Here is a 21751-nt window from a genome sequence, read left to right on the forward strand (position 1 = left end):
GAAAACGTTTGTCCTCATTCTTCACGTATTTGAGCACTGAGGTGCTATCCGTCCAAAACACAGAGTGATGAAAAGGAATCTGAAGCTCCGCTTTCAGCATCAAATCCACACGAACAGCAAGGACTGCAGCAGTCAGCTCTAGGCGGGGAATGGTGACAGACTTTAAAGGCGTTACTCTGGCCTTGCCCATTAGGAACGCAACATGGATGTCATCCTGGCTGTTCTGCATCCTAAGGTACGTGACTGCCCCATATCCTACCTCACTAGCATCTGAGAAATGCTGAAGCTGGGCCCGAACGATGTCTCCAAAATCCTTGGGTCTGATGCATCTGCTGATCTGGAACCTGGGTAGCGTTTCTAACTCCTCTAGCCACGTCGTCCACTGATGCAAGAGGTCCCGAGGTATGACATCATCCCATCCAACGTTTCTCCTGCACAACTCTTGCAGGATGATCTTAGCAGGCAACAACACGGGGGCGAAAAAGCCGAGCGGATCATAGACTGAACTAGAGACAGACAACATTTCACGCCTAGTGCGTGACCTCTGGTGTACTGCCATTTGGAACTTGAATGTATCCTCCTCAACACACCACTGCAAACCGAGGGCTCTGCCATTGGGAAGTTCGTCTCTATCCATGTCAAGCTCCTTTAGGCCAGTAGCACGATGCTCCTCAGGCACCGCTTGCAGTACGTGCCGACTGTTGCTGACCCATTTCGTCAGAGTGAATCCTCCTTTCTGACAGAGGGTGGTCAACTGCTTCACCATTGCCACTGCTTCTTCCTCAGATGCCACACTCTTTAGGCAGTCGTCCACGTAGAAATTCTTCCTTACAGTCTGGATGACCTCTCTTGGACAGTTGGCCTGGTTGTCTTCAGCAGCTTTCCTCAGTGCATAGATGGCACAGCTGGGAGATGAGACAGCACCAAACAGATGGACAGTCATGCGGAACTCTGACACACCCTGGTTGAGATCCCCATTGGGCCACCACAGGAACCGCAGGAAGTCTCTGTCTTCTTCTGGGACCCTGACTTGGTGATACATGGCTTGCACATCTCCCATAAATTCCACAGGTTGCTGCCTAAACCTCAGGAGGACTCCAAGCAATGTGCTGTTAAGGTTAGGGCCCTGCAAGAGTTGCTGATTTAGTGACACTCCCCTGAATGTTGCAGTGCAGTCAAATATAACCCGCAGAGTTTTCTTTCTGGGATGGTAGACACCATGGTGAGGAATATACCAAACCTTGCCACTGCAACCTTTTCGCTGAGATGTCGGTACTGCTTCTGCATAACCTTTGTTCACCATCTCTTCCATGCTGCTACTGTACTCCTTAAAAAAGTGTTCATCTTTAATAAACCTTCGTTTCAAACTGTCCAGTCTTTGTTTTGCCACAGAGAAGTTGTTGGGCATATGCATGTCCCTTTTTAGAGGAAGTTTGAGTTGGTAATGGTTGTCCTTAAGTGTTGCCGACCCTTCCATGATCTCCATGAACTTCCTGTCCTCCCTCGACAACCCCATCTCGTCTGTGGGCCTCTCGTTGAAGTCATGGTTGTACTGGTTAATCAGCATCTCCTCCAACTTGCGCACAGAAATTCGGTTGACCAGGGCTGACGTACACTCTGTGCCGGGACCGGACTCCCCTTCATGCACAGGGCCGTTAATGACCCATCCTAGGACTGTTCTCACAGCATAAGGGCCATTCCTGCTGCTGTTAATGACCTCCCATGGCTCCAGTAGCTTGGGCGCATTGCTTCCAATCAGCAGGTCAACACCAGCCTTTATTTCTGGCATCTCTAACTTTGACAGATGTGGCCACCTCGTCAAGTCTCCTCTTGTCACAATATGATCAGCGCTTACAGGCATGGTTTTCTGTGTGAGGGTTTCTGGAAGTTCATAAAACACATTATCGTTAATACCGGACACTTCTAAACCAAAGAGTGAATATGCTGGCACCACTCTTTCTTGCCCCATTGTGTGTAGAAGGAAGTGGGTTTGTCTTCCGTTGAGAAGAAGTCGTTGCATTAAACGCTCTGAGCAGAAAGTGGCTGAGCTGCCTGGATCCAAGAACGCGTAGGTCTCTATTATCTGGCCACCCTTTGCAGATCTGACTTGCACCGGCAGAACAGATAACACACAGCGGTCATTCCCGGCCCTTGTATGGCCACATGTTTCAGCACACGAGCTTGCTGCCAACTCCTTGTCGAGTCCTGTGGAGGTGCTAGCCGTTACTTTGACAGGTTCTGGTCTTGTGTTGGCTGTCTCACTCTTATTGATGTGAAGAACGGTTGGATGTTTTTGACTGCATGTTTTGCATACTAGGCGTTTGTCACAACTTCGACTCCTGTGCCCAGCATGCAGGCAACCAAAGCAGAGATCCTTCTCCTTCAGAAGGGTGATTTTGTCTCTGTGCTTCTTACGTCTGAACTGCTGACAGAGTTCTAATGGGTGACTTTGACTACAGCAAACACAGGTTGAGACCGCTGCAGAGTAGCGCCTTGGTGGAATGTTTCTAGGGTCTCTGTCACGCTCTACATCCAGCGATGTAATTGTCGTAGCATAGCTCCCCCTCTTAGCTCTCTGCTCTGGATGTGACGGTGGCCTATTGCCAGGCCTTACTTTAGCCGACTCTGCAGGTGAATCACTGATGTTGCCATACAGAGGATCTGACAGGATTCGCACCTGCCTCTCAATGATGTTCACCGGATCCTTGAACTGGGCTCGATTTCCTGTCGTTTCCCCTATATCATGTGCAACGGTCCTCCATCGTTCCCGGAGTTTGAACGGCAGTTTAGAGGCGACAGCCCTGATGTTGCTTGGCATGTCCAGCTCTTGCATGTACACAAACTCCTCCATCACATTGCAACAGCCTCGCAAAAACAGGGAAAACGATTGCAAAGCTTTGACGTCTTCATTCCGCACTGGAGGCCAGGACAGAGCCTTTTCGATGTATGCCACAGCGACCTTGTATTCACAGCCAAAGTGTTGTTGCAGCAACTGCTTTGCTTTTGCATATCCAAGCTCAGGTGTCATATGCAAGCAACTACGGACGAGCTCTCTTGGCTGCCCCCTGGTAAACTGCTCCAGATAATACAGACAATCGGCCTTGCTGGCCTTTTCCTCCACACCTTGCTCAAACGCCCTTATGAACGAGATGTACTGAAGAGGGTCTCCATCAAACAAAGGAATGTCTCTTGCTGGCAGTGACGATAGACGTTGTTGTTGGACAAGAGATGATGTTATTTCGTTTTGCCTTCGCATCAGTGAGAAGAGCTCTTCATTTGGTCTCTGCTCCGGTGTTGGAGTGTTGATTTCAAGGGACTGTTGCCCTGCAGTCTGATAGCTGCCCCTATTCAACCCAGTCCAGTCCTCCTCCTGTGGTCTGGGTTTAAGGTGTTGGCTTGCCCTATACTGCAGTGCCTCGCCTATGACTGGGCACTTTGCAGACGCTGCTTGCTTCTGTGGTGGTTGTGGTTTAGTTTGAGGTTCATAGTGTGGTGAATTCTTCTGGTGGATTCAGGTGATGTAGATGTTGAAGGAGTCTTCACTGACACAGACTTAGTTGGATAAAAACTGGTTTATTTCAAAGAAGTCAAAAGTCAGACAGGCACCATGGAAAAGCCTGGGGATGTCTCTGGGCCAGATGTGAGCAACTCCAATGATGCTTTGTTCGCATCCCCTTTTATACCTCCCAACAAGAAGAGGAGGAAGATCCAGGATATGGGTGGGGTGTATGCATTCATAGTTACACCCCTAATGGCCATCTGGTTTAATCTGATAACAGTGATAATAACAAAACCATACATGAACAATAAGTCACCTTTTTGGGAGGTAGGCAGCTGCGAGTTCACATCCTGCCATGTATCAAATGGTGTCACGTGCATAGGAAGGCAGCAGCGGGTTCAGACTGAGTTCACATTCTGCCATATATCAAATGGTGTCATATGCATTGGAATACAGCAGCGGGTTCAGATACTACAATAGTAAAAATTATTTGCCGTAGGATCCAGTGTGTGTTTGGGTACTGATCTTTGCATTCCCTTTTCGCAATAGGAGTTGATTGCATTTGAACCTTAACCTCCTTAACCCTTGAGGAAGTCGTGCTTGCCCTACCACTTGCTGAACTCTTCCTCGAACCTTTGCTGGCTACATTTGAGACACTGTCCCCTGGGCAAATACCATCATCAAGATGTACACCAACATCATGAACCAACACACATTGATCAACGGTTGAAACCCACGATTGCACTTTGGACATAAGATCATTATTAGCAATCATTTTCGCTTTAAACCACACATCATGCTTTTCTTTTTCAGCTTCAGGTAACATACTCATCACAGACTCATGAACACACTTTACTTCACCACATATTTTGACCAGGTCGTTGAAAGCACTTTGAACATGCAACCTTTCATTTTTGTCCATGAGACCTTGCAACACAGTTCTTACATTGATGGCCTTATTAAACTTAGTTTTCCTTTCATTTTGCAGACGTTCAAGTTTTTCAGAAAATGCTTTTGCAGTTCCTTTCGGCCTGCGGCATCATGAATCAACGTTGCCCGCCCCAAATGTCACCAATGCGTTGGATTTTATCTCGTAAACGTGTGCACACACAACTAAATGGCCATTCCTTTTTTAGCAGCGCTGCACATACCTTACGTTGGGCGCCATCGGCTTCCAATGCGTTGATCTTCGTCGAGAATCGGCGTCCTCCTCGCTTATCCTGACGAACGGCGTCTTCCTTTAGAAGTCTGAAGTAGCTCCACAGCAGCAGCAATAATTCCACAAGCTCCGCCAGACGGACACCAAAAAACCCCCACTCGAACCTATGAGTGAGCAAATTCCTCCTGTGGCGCTGACGCGAGGTACTCCCAAACAAAATTCCTCCGTCTGGCTGCAAACCTCTTGGCTTTTCGGACGCCTTCCCCAGAACGCACGTCGCTCAACCTTGACTCCTCTTCAGCGCCTGGATTCCCCTCATCTTCGTCCTCGGCTTGAAGCAAGAGTTTCCGACTTCACTGTAGAGGCTAAGCCTACCGCTTGAAGCCCCTGAGATGATTGCGTGTTGGGCACCTGTTCGACGCGCTCGCTACAAATCGCATCGTTTAAGTCCACAAAAGATGACAAGACTTATTGTTTGCAAAGACGTGTTTATTGCAAATCCTCTGGCCCGTGCAACAAACAATTCCTCGGACACAGCTTCATGATGTAGACAACGCCATGTAGCAACGCCATGTAGCAACGCGGTCGGAAACTGTTGGTGCTCCACCCATCAGGCAACCTCTAACACCTGTGTTGTTGCTGCAACTTAAATGGGTGTCACACCAATTAAACTGGAGTGCCACCTAGTGGACAAACACAGAATGGCAGAGAATGGCTCTTACAGCTGTATTTTAACTGTTTTTATTGCAATTGCTGTTATTTGTTTCACTCTGGAAAGCACATTGTGCACCATTTGGTTGTTGGAAGGTGCTATATAAATAAAATGTGATTGATTGATTGATTGATTATTTTTAGTGTGGTGTAAGACAGTCAAATCCACATCCTGAAGTGTTGTCTCTAACAATGGAAGTTCTTCAAAGATGGGGGTTACAACTGTATCAATCTCACCTATTGTAATTAACTAACATGATTTACATGTCGCGGGAAAGGAACCCCCGAGGGCCAAAAGGTATCTCCTTGTGTTTGTTGGATTTGCATTCAGGGACTGTCTCTGCCTTTTGTTTAGAATTTTCTTTTGAAATGTTGTGAGTGTCAGTGCGAGAGGTATGAAGGTCTTGGTGATCTATTGTTGCTGTGGAAAATTACCCCCGATGACCAAAAGGTTCCCGAGTAGGAAGAGTAGATTTGATTTGAATCTTTTAAATATGCATTTTAGCAGTGCCTCTGTTCTGGGAGGATATTTAAGGGAAGGAACAAGAATCTGAAGTTCTCTTTTTTCTCTCCTTTTCTGGGACCCACTCTCTCTCTTTTTTCTCTCCTTTTCTGGGACCCACTCTCTCTCTTTTTTTCTCTCTCCTTTTCTGGGACCCACTCTCTCTCTCTTCTTTTTTTTTCTCTCTCCTTTTCTGGGACCCACTCTCTCTCTCTCTCTTTTTCCTCTCCTTTTCTGGAACCCACTCTCTTTCTTGATTCTCTTTTTCACTCTCTCTCTCTCTCTCTTCTTCTTTTTCTTTGACTTCTTGATTTGTTTACCATCATTTTTACACAACCGGTCTGTTACATTTTTGCTGCATTTTTACTCTGGACATCGCAATAAACTGGTATGTTATCCATTCCCCTTCAATATTAACTTGTTGAGACTTTTGTTCTATGTGGAGAACAATCTGACATCAGATATTGATTTAGTCTTCAGTTATATGGTAAATTCATTCGAGTAATGCTTGTACTCTTTACCTCTGAGTTGAATAGAAAAGATTGAGTGTCATGTTTTTCTAACTATTGAGTTGGAAGATATAAACCTCTGAATATCTCAACCTAGATGTCTGGGCTGTTCTTCTATGTTAAGAAGGTCACTGAATGCTTTGTCTATATCTGCCATCACTGAACTAAGATAGGGATTAATCAGAATCCCAAAGACCTTAGTTATATGGTAAGTTTCACTGGACATTATTCAAACCCTTAACCTCTGAGTTGGTCAGATAAGATTGGGTATCATGTTCAATAACCTCTGAATACTCCAACCCAGACATCAGGCTATTCTTCCATGTTTAATGAACAAACTGAATAGTTTTGTTAATTTATAGAAGCCATCCCTGAACTGAAGACTAATGTCAGATCACGAGAATTTTATTATTATTGAGTCTATATTCTTAATTGTTAATCAAGTCTTTCTCTCAGTCAAGATATAAAAGTAAAGTTATTATTATCAAATGGAGTCAGATTAAATTAATTATTATGTACTTTACTTTGAAATCCTCATCTTGACACCGGAACGACGGAATACGTATTGGGGAGATATTACTATTTGTGTCTAGATATTTCCTCCCCTACAAAAACTTCCTTTGTGCAAACTGTCTTGCTCTCGTTCTGTATTTGGTTTCACTTTTGCTTTCGTTTTTCGAGCGAACTGCCTGTCTTACTCTTTCCCGAGCCCACCCAAAAATCCATAGTGGAGAAGGTCCCCTAGTGGCCGTTAGCTGTAAAAAAAACAAGATTAGCCGCACCGTTGTATGAGCCGCAGGGTTCAAAGCATGGGAAAAAAGTCCTACCTTGCTACACCCCTCCCCCCTTCGCAAAGACCACAAATGGTGGTTGTTCAGATCCTTCTTTTCCTCATCTTCCGAACTTTCCTGGAATATATCTAGGATCCTTTTCTTTTCCAGCTGCTCCAAATCTTCTGCAGTGGGGTAGAACGGTCTGAGATTGCAGACATGTACAGTATGTACATCCTCACCAGTATCCTCCAACACTACACAGTAATTTAGAGGGCCCAACTGTTGAACAATCCTGTAAGGACCTTTCCATTTTGGTGCGAGCTTAGCTGTGAACTTTTCAGCCGCATTTGACTGAGGAAAGTTCCTTATCCACACTCGTTGCTTTGGTTTGAAAAACACATTACGACGGTTTTTATTATAACTAACCAGTTGCCTTTGTTTTGATTTCTTGATGTTTTCCTCCACGTCTGCTTTAAGTTGATTCAACTGATGGACAACATCATAGGCAGGAGCGTCAGGTGGGCAAACTTTTCCTTTCAGCACCATGTCCATGGGACTGTTGAGTTTTTGACCAATTTGTAGTTCAGCAGGAGTGACTCCTGTAGTTTCTTGAACAGCAGAGTTAATGGCAAATCTGAATTCTGGGAGATATTGGTCCCACTTAGTGTGATTATTGTCCACATAAGAGGCAATCATGGTTTTTAAAGTACGATTTACTCTTTCAGTCATGTTAGTTTGCGGGTGATAAGCTGTGGTGAGTTTGGGAGTTACAGTCCATTGGTCACATAGTTCACGGAACACCTCAGATACAAACTGACGTCCTCGATCAGACAGAATGTAATTGGGCACCCCCCATCTTGTAAAGATCTCCTTTTTTAGAAATTGGGCAACAGTTTGTGCCGTAGCAGCTCTTATAGGAGTAAACTCAACCCAGCCAGTAAAATAATCCACCACCACCACAAGGTATTCATGTCTTTGGGGGCTTCTGGGCAGAGGACCCATAAGGTCGATACCAAGCATTTCATTTGGAGCTTTAACCTGTGTCTGTTGAATTTTCCCAGCCGGTTTCTGATTATCAGCTTTCAGACTCTGACAAACCGCACAGTGTCGGATAAAGGTTTTCACATCTGTCCACATACCAGGCCAATATGCTACTTCGTAAAGTCTCTTGTAGGTTTTAAAAATGCCAGCATGACCACTGAGAGGGTTTTAATGATAAGTCTGGAGTAATTCTTGAACCAGACTAAAGGGAATGTAGAGTCGATAGTGGAAGTGATTTTCAGAAAGCTGTTTTTTATGATATAGTTTATCTTCAAGGACCACAAACTCCTGTTCGGTTTTCTTGTTCTTGTCGTTTGTTTCAGCCAGCTGCTTAAAGATCCTCTATTTTGGGGTCTTTATGTTCATCTTCCCATACTTTCTCGAGAGATAGGACCATTTTTCCATCCAGTTGATTTCAGCATTGGACATCAGCAGGGATCCTAGAAAGAGCATCAGGGGCACTGTGTAGTTTTCCCTTCCTGTATTCTACAATGAAGTCAAACCTTTGTAATCTTAGAGCCCATCTGATCAGTCGACTGGTGGTTTTGGTTGAGGAGAGAACCCACTTTAAGGCAGAGTGATCAGTAATGACAGTGAACAGTTTAGGTTCGAGGAAGTGTTGCCATCTCTCTAGAGGCCAAATGATAGCTAAACACTCCTTTTCAGTTGCAGTGTAATTTTTCTCTGCTCGATTTAGGGTTCGACTTGCATAAGCAAGTACCATTTCCCTTTTGTTGTTTTCTTCCTGGGTCAACACAGCTCCTAAGCCTATGTTGCTGGCGTCAGTGTACACATAGAATGGCATGTCAGGGTTTGGATGACCGAATACAGGAGGTGAGATTAGACAAGTTTTTAACTGATCAAAAGCATGTTGACATTTTTGGCTCCACACAAAAGGGATTCCCTTTTTCTTTAGGTCATTTATAGGCTGGGCTATTTTGGAGAAATCAGGCACAAATTTGTGATACCAACCAGCGAGTCCAAGGAATCTCTGGACTTCCTTGAGATTTGTGGGAATAGGGTAGGATTTTATGGCTTCCACTTTATCAGGGTCAGCACTAACTCCTTTTTTGGAGATAATGTGTCCCAGATATTTAATCTCCGTCAGACAGAATTTAGACTTCTTCAGGTTGATGGTTAATTTAGCCTTATGTAATCGATCCAGCACAGTCTGCAATCGCTCAATGTTCAGTTACAGTCGAGGAATACACAATAATCTGATCCTTTTATCTCCACCCACAGGTACTCGTGCATCAGAGTAGAACGAGCTCCTGTATCAACAATTGCCTTCCCACGCCAGGTACCGATGGTGACAGGCACAACAAGTTGTTGGGGACTTCCAAGGGACTCCAAAGGATCAGAAGTCTTTTTCATGTGTGCTTTGTGACCTTGGGGTGCTGTTGGTCTAGAATCTCTCTTCGATTTCACAATTGCCACAGACCCATTTCCAGGCGAACCCTTGTGCCTTGGTGCTCGTTGAAGGTGTTTTGGGGACCCCTGCTGTTGATAAGAAGTATGCGAGCTGTGATGGAGAGAGACATTTCGGGCTCCCATTTTCTGGTTCAAACTGATGACCAAGACGCACCAACTCTTCCACAGTATCAACTCGACCTCGGAGCTGACTTGCCAGAAGGGGTTTGATGTTTTTTAGGATCATCTTCACAATGTTAGCCTCTGTGAGAGAGGGATTCCACCGCTTACAGAGAGCTCTATAGGAAAAAGCAAAATCTCGAATAGGTTCATTTTCTTTTTGTCTGCAGCTTCTAACACGTTCAGCGAGCTCATCTTCATAATCTTCTGAAAGGAAAGCAGACAGGAAGAAAGTCTCAAATTGATCCCAAGTCGTGACCTCTGTTCTCGCAATTTCCCACCAATCCCGAGCAGTACCGTAAAGTACGGTTCGGAAAGTTGCTAGAATGTCAACATTAGATAAAGGATGTATGGCTATGAAGTCATGGCATTTAGACAGATAATTAAGGGGGTCTGGATCATCTGCAGGTCCTCCATAAGTAGGAAAGGTCAACTTAATGTGATCACTTTTTATCAATATGGGTTTTGTAACTGCAGCACCAGGACTAACTGACCGCGAAGAGGAAACAGCAGATTTGGCTTCTTCTCTGAAAGTTCCTAGCCGGCTTTCCAGATTGGAATTCATTTTGTCAAGAAGTTCAATCTGTGCTTCACGTTCACTCTCCACTGTACTCATGTGGATGGTCAGTTTATTTAGGTCGTTATTCATGGCCATAACCGTCTCTGAAAGCTTGCTAATGCTTTCTTCAGTTGCAGTGTGATAGCCTTTAAGGTCCTGTTGGGTCTCCATTTGAAACTGCTCCACCATGAAGCGAACTTCGGACAACAGTGAAATTACAGAATTTTTCACTTCCTCTTCAATTGTTGCGGCGAACGCTTCGTGGCGTCAATTTCGACCGAAACAATTAATTGGCCACCCGCATGCACCCAGCGGATATAAGCGGAGCGCGCAATTGGGGGCGGGGAAGAGCGAGGACGCCAGTCTGGAGGAGACATTCGTCGGAGCAAAACCGCGCACGGAGCTGTGCAAAGAAGGCAACCAAACTTTTTAGACTGAACAGACAGCTGGTAAGACCACCAGCCATGGTGTTTACAGACTGCTACGACTGCTACATGTTGCGCCTGCGCCGCATCGCTCTTGTTCCCAGCACCGGCGCAGGAGGACACGTGGGGGTGAATTGTTTATTGTGAATTGTTTACTGTGAAGCAAATGGGGCGAGGCATGTAGATTGTTGCACTTGTTTAGATTTAATTAAAATCTCACTGCTGATTGGTAAACATAATTAATAAATAGAATAGGTAAACTTAATAGTTAATAATTAAACCTAATTGATGACTAAATTAATTGGTTAAACTGTATTTATTCATTTATTTTAAATATTCATTGCAAACCATAGTATATGGTGTGACTAATGTGTTGCATCAGTTGAGCCAATTGTTTCTTTTGGTTTTTGGTTAAAGGTTTTTCACCTGTACATGCGTGGGGGCAGGGATCAAAAAGAGAAAATAAAGGATAAAACCTGCAAAACAAAGTCCTGTGGTTGAGTGAAGCCCAGCAAAACGTTGAGTTCGGTGCCTTTCCTCTCAAGTGTGGGAAATGCACAGTTCAGAAGGACAAGAACACTTGACATCAATCATGTGTTTCATTCCTTTCACCAGTTTATCCATTTCACTCTCAGTACTTTCGTGATGTGTTTTAATCAATGTAAAAAGTTCCTGATGATTTGTTCTCATTTGAACGCCAAGACTCTTAAATTGTTCCTGCGAAATATTTTCATTTTTCAGGGATGTTGTGAGCTCTTTAATAGCTGCGTTCTGTTCTTTAATCTCAGTGTGCATCCTTTCCCAACTTCTTTGTGTATTGTCCACAATTAAGTGCAGATTCTGAGCAGGTGTAGGCATTGCCTTTGGAAGTTTATATGGAGCTGGAGTCACAGAGGAAGGTGAAGTTGTGAGGTTAAAGTCCCCTTCATCCTGTGAAGTTGCCACCGCCTCAGTTTCCCAAGCGAGAGATTGATTAATGGAGTAGAGATTGTTCAAAGGGGGAACGGATCTGGGGGGGGGGGTTATTAACCTCAGGCATCTGGGCCAGAGGTAGGCGAGGAGTGGGGAAATAAGTCTGTAGGTGGTCACCATATTTAGGGTGTGCAGCATGGGGGATAACAGGAGTTTGAACATCTGGAGCATCAATGTCAAGAGTAACAGAGTGTGGGGTTGAGGAGTGTGGTGAGTGAGCCATCATGTAAAGATGGGTGAATGAATATCAATGCCCTCATAGAATAATGCACTTCAAGGAACACATAAACAATTCAAAACATGAAACCCTTGCAAAATTAAACATGCACTTCACTTGAGAACAACCAGGCAATAAATGCTTTTATCCTCTCAATTTTAGATTAATTAAATTCAAAAGCTCAGCCCCACGTTGGGCACCATTTCTGCAACGGAGCACGTCTCTCCAAACCTATATAAAACGTTCGAGTGTTGGGCGCCAGACAGAATTCACTCTGTCAGAAAAATAACTTAATCTTTATATAGATATTCTTTTTATAGTGGAAAGTGTGGAGAGAACACCCGACTTATGACGATTATACTCCTTACAAAATGTACACAATAAGGGAACCAAAAGGTAAGTTTGCAAGGTAAGGGTGATTTAAGGGACAACAAAAATGCATTCCAACATAAACAGCGAGATTCATAGTCACTTTCTCAAAATATGCATAAACAAACAAACATTTATATAAACCCAAATTTCCTGAAAAAAACACAAACAATCAAAATCTCAGAGATTGATACTCCAAAAATATTCAAATTAGTCCTATCAATATGTATGCGAGGGTGTGTGGTCAGATAGATTCCAGTTCACTCAGTTCATGAATGTGGTGTGTGTGTGTATGTGTGTGTGTGTGGGTGTAGTCAGAGAGGGAGAGTGATGAAGAAGCAAGAGAGCATGTAACGTCAGCAGCCAAGTGGAGAAGCCTGGAGAATAAGGCGGTGGAAGAACTTAGCTGAGGGAGAGGAGAGTGGCCTTTGACCCGGTCCAAGGAAGGGTTTTGGGGTTCCGAACAGGTTTGCCTGTTCCAGGGAGTTCCTTTTTCTTCCTCCTTCAAGACACTGGTCGTCGGGTCCACCTCTAGTTCACTCCGGTCGTTGCATTTTCTTTTAATCCACATCCAGGTTAGTTATCCTTTTTCTCCATAGCTCACTTTTCTTTGGTTCTGCTTCAGCTCTTTTGGTCTTCTTTCTTTGAAGTTCCCGCCTTTTTTTCAGCTCAGGTGTCTCTGATTTATAACTTCCTTCCTCCTTCACCTAGTGTGATGTCACTTCCCCCTTACACTACTTCCTGCATCCTACCTTGCTACAAGGTAAACGGTGGCTTTTCTTACACTGGGTCCCCCCCTACTGACTGCCTAACCACCACTAACTACACTCAACCCTAGTCTTTAGTGGCATTTCTTGGGTTTGCCAAAGGCACTCCCAGGGTACCACCCAAAACAATAAAGGCAAAAAAAAACTGCAACAGACCCTCTATTAGGGACTGCCGCCAAGCCTATCAGAGAGAGACACCAGCCAATGCTTGCCACACTTACCCAATTACCTCCAACAATCTACCAACCATTCACTGATGTTTTTGACGAGCCCCCATTTGTCATGCCTCAAGCCCTGTGATGTTGACAAAAAGGTGGAGACCAGGCTGTGGGTGAAGCTTTAACAATAATTTATTAAGGAAAACTACATAAACCAACAAAGAACGTAATCAGTAATGCAATGAAATGGTTGCGTGTAAGTCTAGTGTGTGTGTGTGTGTGTGTGTGTGTGAGTGCAAACAACCCAAATTTAACCCATAACACAAAGAAAAAAAGTCCTAAAGTAACCCCCAGCTTCTCCCTTAGAGGTCCTGCTTCTCCTGTATGCAGCCACCCAATCCCAGCAAGAGCACCAGCCTCTTGTGTTCCTCCATCCACACCCAATCAGCCTCCAGGTGTCCCTCATCAGGCCAACGAGCTGGTTGTGCAGGAGCTGGAGATGGGCTGGGCACAGGAGGCTCCCCACAGGCCATCACATGATATATAAACTGTATAATATGTAAGAACTTAACCCAGAACATGGGTGAAAATGAGAACTAAACTGACCTTTGAAAACTAAAAACCCTGAAATGTGAAGAAGAATCTTTGCTGTCTTTGCCTTTTTGGACAAAGTCCTGGGGGTCCCAGTCCTCTCTGGAGTCCCCTCTGGAACATACTGTATACTGTATATATGTGGGTGAGAGACAAAAATATTACTGAAGTTCCAGTCGTAACTTACCATCATTATATCACTGGTTCCACTGAGCTCTGTTCTGTGCTCTGCCGTGTCAGAGTCGGACTCCTCATCCTTTCTGCTGCACTCAGGTGCATGTTTGCTGAAATACGGCTGCTGAGGCTCACCAGTGCTAATGCTGCTGCTGCTAGTGCTGGCTATGGCTAAACTCAGTCCCGAACCACCACCAAATAGGTCTGCAGTTTTTTTTTTCCTGGTTGCTGCAGGTTCCTCGAGGGATTTCTTTCTTTCTTTCTTTTTAATCCCTGAGCCATCAAATATGTGTGTTAAATTTTACTTTGGTTGTGTGTGTGCAGATGACGACTTCGCCCATTCGCCAGCCTGCTGCTGGATGAGTTGCTGCTGCTCCAGGCTCACGATAGGCTCCTTCCACCCCACGACCAGAGCTCCCCACGGTAACAACAGCCACTTCCTGTAGAGCATATGTGTCAAACTCGAGGCCCGCGGGCCAAAAACCAAGTTAATTATCTTTGGCCCGCATGATGATATTTCATTGTTAGTATTACAGTTGGCCCACTGGTATATTGCACGCACCACCATACTACAAGTACCACAGTGCACTGTGAGTCTGGGGACGTAATCTGGCTTCCTGAAAACACTCAAATATTTCCTCAGTTTGGCCGTGCGTTTTACACAAAGCCAGCGTTTTCACTGAAACCACACAGAGCAAAACTGCATATTAGGTAAGTTTGAAAATGCCTTTGTCACAGCTCTAAACCCCGCCCCTCCTCTTGCAACCTGAGCAGCCGTAAGGTGCAGACGACCAACAGCAGCAGCATTGGACAGTGGACTTGTTACTGCTACAATGATCAGCCTGCAGTCTTCCATTAACCTCCACTAAAACAAAGCACTAATAATAACACATGGTGCTGGTGGATGGTGTGCAAAGTGAAAATAAAGACAACCAAACCGATCTGCATATTTCCTGTTTTACTTTTTATTGATTTTCTTTTGGCTCGGCAGACTGGCCGACCGTCTTTTCATGAGCGACCTTTCTGTTCTCTGTGGTGCTCATGTTGTTAATGAGCTGCTGCTTCTTTAAACCCAGCGTGCTTCAGGTGTTCTTCTTCTGCATTCATGGAGTAAACTAGTGGCGCCACACCAGGTCTGGCATAGGGACTACATCGTCTTCAGTCGTTTCCAGCGTCTTCGTGTAAACGGGAACATTTTTAAAGATGGCTTCATGTCAACATGTTTTTTTCAAGAGCGTTTTGGAAAATTGTCGGTTTGAAAAAATGCCATCTCCGTGTCAACGGCCCCTATGTTTGGTAGCACATAGTTTTGTGAGCCACTGTTCTCTTTGATAACAATAAACAAAGCATCACTCAAAACTGGTCTTACTGATGAACACCTTCACTCCATCCTGACTTGTAGATGAGGCACCAAGTATCTGGCTCAGACTGGTGAGCATCATGCAGCAGCAGACTGACCCATTTTCAGTTTTTAATTTAGTTTCCTTTTTGAATTTCTTGCTACTATAGACCATTTGACTTCTCTTTGAAGGAAACAGTTTTTGGTTGTTGCTTGCCTGTAGATATGGAGCCACAAGAAATGTATGCAACTGATTTTATTTATTTTCAACATTTCTAGCAGTGATTGGTGAGGATCACAAAGCAGCAAACTGACTTCAATGCAGCTTGAATGCAGCTTCATTCTTGCACTTTTCTCTCTTGCTATTGAAAGGACAGATTTGATTTCTCTTTGGAAAAACTTTTTTTATTTTGTTTGCCTGTTAAAAATGTTTACACTTGAAATTATTGATGAAATAAATGATTTAATGCAAGGCTGCATTTCCCTCTTTACATTGTGAACAGAAGATGTCCACTCAAGGTTGTATGGTGCTTTACATTGTCAAACAGTTGTGAGTTTTGTCACAATTTCAGATACACAACATCTCCAACCTCAAGAAGGCGTTTGGCACCATTACTTGAGCTCATATCATATGTACGCTGATGCGCATAGGCCATAAAAATCTGGAATCCATTTTTAATCAACAGAGCAGCTGCGGCATGCCAAGGATTTCCACGTGAAAAGACATAGAAGTCAAACTGGTAGACTCCTCTCACTGGTGCAGTAAAGAAGCCTGCAATGGCAGAAGAGAATTGTCAGATGAATCAGTGGTCAGGTGGAAGTCTTTACACTGTAACCAGTCAATCAAAGTAGGAACCTGTGTTTGGGTTGTAGGCATTTCCGATGTTTATATAATATCCTTCGCCTGACGCCAGTAGAGTGGCGCAGTGGTTAGCGCTGCCGCCTCACAGCAAGAAGGACGTGGGTTCAATTCCGGGCCTGGGACCGTTCTGTGTGGAGTTTGCATGTTATCCCTGTGTCTGTGTGGGTTCTCTCCAGGTTCTCCGGCTTCCTCCCACAGTCCAAAAACATGCATGTGAGGTCAATCGAACATTCTAAATTGTCCATAGGTGTGCACGTGAGTGTGAATGGTTGTCTGTCTCTATGTGGCCCTGCGATGAACTGGCGACTTGTCCAGTCTCTTTCCAGAGGCCCTGAACAGTGTTTCGGGGATAGGGCTTCCAAGAATGATGTAGCTGCTCACATCGAGGCTGTAGTCAGTTGCCAGCCACCCCCCAGAGAGTCATGGAGATTAAACAGCACACACATCAGGAATGGGTGGCCCGAGTATGTAGAGAAGGTGGCAGCCACAATCAGACACTTTTATCAGTTGCGGGGGGAACTATCTGAGTTAGACGGCTTGGTAGTTAGGGGGAGCCGCACAGTTATTCCCAAAGCGATGAGAGAGCTCATCTTAGAGAGGATTCATGATGGACATCAAGGTCTAGCTAAATGCAGAGACAGAGCTAACCAATCTGTATGGTGGCCCAAAATGTCAAGTGATATCGTGACAAAGGTGCAACAATGTGAGTTCTGCAGAGAAAACAAAAGCGCACAGAGGAAAGAGCCCCTAATGCCGAGTGAACTCCCATCCAGGCCATGGGAGAATATCCATAGACCTGTGTGAGTTTAAAAAACATTACTACCTAGTACTGTCTGATTATTATTCCAGATATATAGAGACATAGGCATGTTGCCATGACAATACAACATATGGGATATTTTTCAGTTTTACCCAGAATCCCTTGCAGCAAATAGTTCTTTGTGAACTTTTTTTGTCGGTCATCAGTTTTTCTATTTTCTTTGATTTTCTTGGTTAGGCTTCAGTTTAGGTGTCAGGGTAAATGAGGTGACGTCCACCTCTGGACATGAAAGATCAGCTGAGGTCAAGGTCACGCAGGTCAGTTGCTGAGATGTTTTTTTATATTTACAGAATATTAAATCATTGAAATATAATGATTGAGATTTTGTCTTATTTATAATTCAATAATCGTTCGAAGTCCAATCACAGTTGTTGTGAGTCACTTTGTCTGTTTCAGATGAAACAACATGTTTTATCTGATTGAGTTATCATAAACCAGAAATTAAGTCTCATAAAAACAATATTTTCACCTCAAAATAAAGGTGTGATATCAACAACACAACCTTCACAACGCTGTCAGACTTTGACAAATTCATCTTTGTGCTTCACATGAGAAACCAGGTGGAGTTGGATGGAGAACTCTGAAGTGAGAGCAGATCAGTGTGTTGTTGATGTGTGAAACCTTCATGCTGAGATGTTCCAGCCGTGGATGATGAGAGCAGAAGCAGTGGTTGTGTTGCTGCTGCCTTCACTGAGCAGCTGCTCCAAGTCCTGCTTCTTCCACTGAGGATTCAGCTCCACCAGTGGCTTCTGGGACGTCTCTCCCAGTAACCACAGCAGCTTGTAGGGAGAAGCAGTCTCATCTCCACTAGTTATAGTTCTGTCAGTCACCACTAGATGGAGCTCTCCTCTTCACTCTGCTCCTCATCCTCCCTCACCTCCACCTGCAGAGAGAAGAAGAGACAGCAGGAGTCAGGACTCACGGTCCTTGAACGCATCATCACAGAGACGTTGACTGTTGATGGAGATGATGGAGTGACTGGTGAGAAGAAGCAGACTCTCAGTCACATGTCAAGTGTGGAACATATGAAGGTCATGTGACCATGGAGTGTTGGACTGATACTGAGGCCTGATGAAGATGAACTGATCAATAATTGAGTGGTGAACTGAGAGAAGAAGCAGTTTGGCAGCAGATGTTGGATGAATGAGGAGCAGCTGGACGTCACCATCCTCCTCTCACACTGTGACTGGGAACACTGGACCTCTGCTGTGGGATCAACTGGCTTTGGTGCTGGAACCATCATCCACTGCTTCCAAACCAGTACTGACCTCACACTCTCCAGTTGATAGTCTCTGCTGTGGACAAGATCCATCAGTGGCTTCACTGATGATTCCTCCAGGTCGTTCAACCTCAGGTCCAGCTCTCTGAGGTGGGAGGGGTTGGACTTCAGAGCTGAGAGCAGCCAATCACAGCTGAGCTTTGAGTGTCATCACTCTGAAAATCAACGAACGAGCGAAAGAGTGCTGCACTGCGGAGTCCATTACTGGCTCTTGATGATTTTGCTGTATGGGCCCGGACACGGATTCATCAAGCCAGGTGAAAGCTATCCTGGATCAGTGCGTGCACAAGGCTTCCTTCCATAGACCCCCGTTATGGAGCTGAGATTGACGGATTGGCCATCTTTGACCTCCTCATAAGCCTCAATGAGGATTTGCGCCTGGGACTGGGATTCAAACTCTCTCACTTTCAAAGCTCAATAAAATGTGGGCCGGCACAGAACATATCTCACTTCCACCTATCCCACTGTTGTGCAACCAGATCACACATCAATTGATCCAGGATAACCAAGATATCCCGGCTTAATCCCTCATCCTAGTTTCCTGCAACAGGGCCCAGTCAAGTGAAAATCATGACAACAATAAGAAGAGTGATACAAGTTGTAGAGTGAAGAGTGTGAACTGACCTCAGAGTCTCCAGCTTACAGTCTGGACTCTGCAGAAAAACACCCAGCACCTTCACTCCTGAATCCTGCAGCTAGTTCCAACTCAGGTCCAGGAGTCTGAGGTGGGAGGGGTTGGACTTCAGAGCTGAGAGCAGCCAATCACAGCTGAGCTCTGAAAACCTGCACTTTATCAACCTGAATAAAGAATCAATGATGGTGTGAGTGGAATTTTAATAACTGTCTCAAATTAAAAAAGTATGAATGTCTATAACACTGTAACGTTCATTAGACCAATCAGAAGCACAACAACAGCACTGGGTTACAAAAAAAACTTTTTGTAAGTTGTCTATGTTTTTTTTTTATTTATTTTTTTTAGCTTAATTAGGACCATTTTGCATTGCTGAATCCAAAAGACATCCATTTTTCTCAGTCAGGTCCGGTTTTCATGCTAATTTGATTTAAAAAAAAAAAAAAAATCAGATCTTCTGGCTAAATTGATTACATTTTGTGACATTATCAGTTGATTTTCATTAATATTTCTCATCGAAAAAAGGTTTTAGGAGAAACAAATAGTTTTCTAACAGAATGTATTAAATGTTACAACATTCAATTTCTGTAAATTGAATAATAGACATTGATAAAGGTCGGTACATGTAAATTGAACGTTACATCTTCATTGTGCAAATTCATTATTATGGGCAGCTGTGTCTCAGTTGGTAGAGCAGCTGGGAATTGATGATCAATGGGTTGGCGGTTCAAATCCTGCCCCCCCCCCCCCCCCCCCCCCCCGCCCACATGCTGAAGTGTCCTTGGGTCCAAAGACAGGTCGTGGAATTTAATCACAGTGAGCAACAGGACAATTCAAGATCAGGATACTTTCTCATGATCCCAGTCACATCAATAGTGCAGAAGTAGCAGTCAGTGAAAATGGTTTGTCAGCTCTCTCCAAACCATGGGAATTCCAAACTTCAGATACAGACTTCATGACTCACCAAGTTTAATACCAACATAAGCATGGTGTAGTGGGGTAAGGTTGATTGATTAGTTTAATCGATCAAACTCACAAAGGAGTGGAAACGGACATCAAAAAGAAAATAATTTTAATGTTTATAATATTTAATATGATTTGATCGGGGCACCACCTGCTTTTTGGTTGTTGACGTCAGCAGGAAACGCCAGAATCAGTCTCAATACTGTCTCCTTAAAGGGGAGTTCTTGACGATACGCAGGGATTTGAATCACACTTTAATAAGTCAGTCAAACAATGACATCAGGCTTAATGTGCATTTATTTGTGTAACAATAGATGGTTCACACAGAACAGTATGACATGAATGTGATCATGAAGACACAATCAGCAACGAACTGTGTGAGTGTTGTGTGTGCGTGCATGCGTGCATGCGTGCGTGCGTGTGAGACAGAGAGAGAATAAGTAAAGAAAACCTAAACTTAAGCTAAAAGTAACAAAATAAAAGAAGAAATATAAAAGAGTTTCGTTTGTCTGCTAGACTTGTTGTGACTAAGTCTAGCAAAAATAATTTAGCAGTTATTGGTTACACTGATGCGACAACCAGACTCTTGACAGTGAGCAAGTGATGAGGGCTTACGTTGGATGAGCTTCTTCCAAGGTGGTCCTGGGAGTTTGTACTGTACCGTTCGGGTCCGGTACCGCACAGGAAGCTTGGATTAGCAACACCGACTGTCGAAGTGGAACTGCCCGTCCTGCTCTGTCCTGCAGGTGGCTTCACTGGCGTTTTGGCATCAGTGTTCCTTCATAACCAGTTGTAATGTTGGTGATCAAACAAATTACACGGTTACGAGGAAGGAAAAACTGCTTGGCTGGTCCAAAAAGAAAAATCACAAAAATCACAATCTCGGGGCTGAGGATGCCAGTTGAGATTGGGCAAAAGTTAAAATGAAAAATAGTTCCTCCAAACGTGGTTCACCGGAAGGCCATGCTGCAATAAATCCCAAATGTCCTGGTGAAAAACATTAGGTCCAGATGTGGCACTACAATGGTAAGCATGCTTTCTAGAATCGTGTGACTAGATTCCAGTTAGGAACAATGGTGTATTCACTGCAGATGTAGCAGAATATGTCAGGCCTATTTTTGTAAGATCTTCTAGTCAAAGCTATTTCATTCACTTGTAATAAATAAATTAAAAAAAACAATTCGTCCTAACGTTGTTTTTCAATATTATATTGCAAAATCTTCAGATTTCAATGATTGCAAGAAATATCAAAGAATTTTGCATCATATGACGTGACAATACTACTACAAGTAAACAAAAATGTCAAAAAACAAATGCGTAGCATAGTTCAGAAAGTTGACCTGACTGAGCAAAACCATTCAGTCACATCAAAATTATCCTAAATCAGCTTGAAAAACTTCAACAATAAATTTGGTGTTGACCTTTGTAACCATAAAAAAATTAATCACCACAATAAAATATTTTATGAACCACTGATCAGCTGTTCAAAATGTTGCAATTCATTGATTAATTTTGCCTCAAAGGTTCAGTGTGTAAAATCAGTACAGATTTATTGCTGAAAGCTTCATATACAACCATCAATATAGTTTGAAGTGTTTGATTAGTAGAAAATAAAAGTCCTCTGCTTTTCCTGCCGTTAGAACGGCTCTTTATGGAAACAGACAGAAGGTCAAAGGTCGTGGCCATCTTGCACCACCATGTTTGTTGGCGGCTGGTTGGGAAGATCAGTTTGAGAGACTGTTTCATATTGATGGTTGGAGGCTGGAATCCTCTAATAAAGCAAATGCTGAGAACAAATGGTTATTAAGTGACTGAAATGCAGTGGAATCTTTTCTGCATCT

At 43.9% G+C, this 21751-nt stretch overlaps 3 protein-coding genes across 19 annotated transcripts in view; 1 reads left to right on the forward strand and 2 right to left on the reverse strand.

Moving 5' to 3' along the window:
• Positions 1 to 21751, forward strand: part of LOC142891171 (NACHT, LRR and PYD domains-containing protein 14-like) — a 261301-nt gene that overhangs the window by 129443 nt on the left and 110107 nt on the right. The gene's annotated exons all lie outside the window — the stretch shown is intronic.
• The window catches only part of LOC142891081 (NACHT, LRR and PYD domains-containing protein 14-like), a 407498-nt gene that overhangs the window by 93331 nt on the left and 292416 nt on the right, over positions 1 to 21751 (reverse strand). The window lies entirely within an intron of this gene.
• The window catches only part of LOC142891194 (NLR family CARD domain-containing protein 3-like), a 331599-nt gene that overhangs the window by 86816 nt on the left and 223032 nt on the right, over positions 1 to 21751 (reverse strand). The window lies entirely within an intron of this gene.

This window comes from Nelusetta ayraudi, unplaced genomic scaffold (genome assembly GCF_046127955.1).
Source record: "Nelusetta ayraudi isolate G7.1 ecotype Tasmania unplaced genomic scaffold, CSIRO-AGI_Nayr_v1 ptg000028l, whole genome shotgun sequence".
Taxonomy (NCBI): Eukaryota; Metazoa; Chordata; class Actinopteri; order Tetraodontiformes; family Monacanthidae; genus Nelusetta; species Nelusetta ayraudi.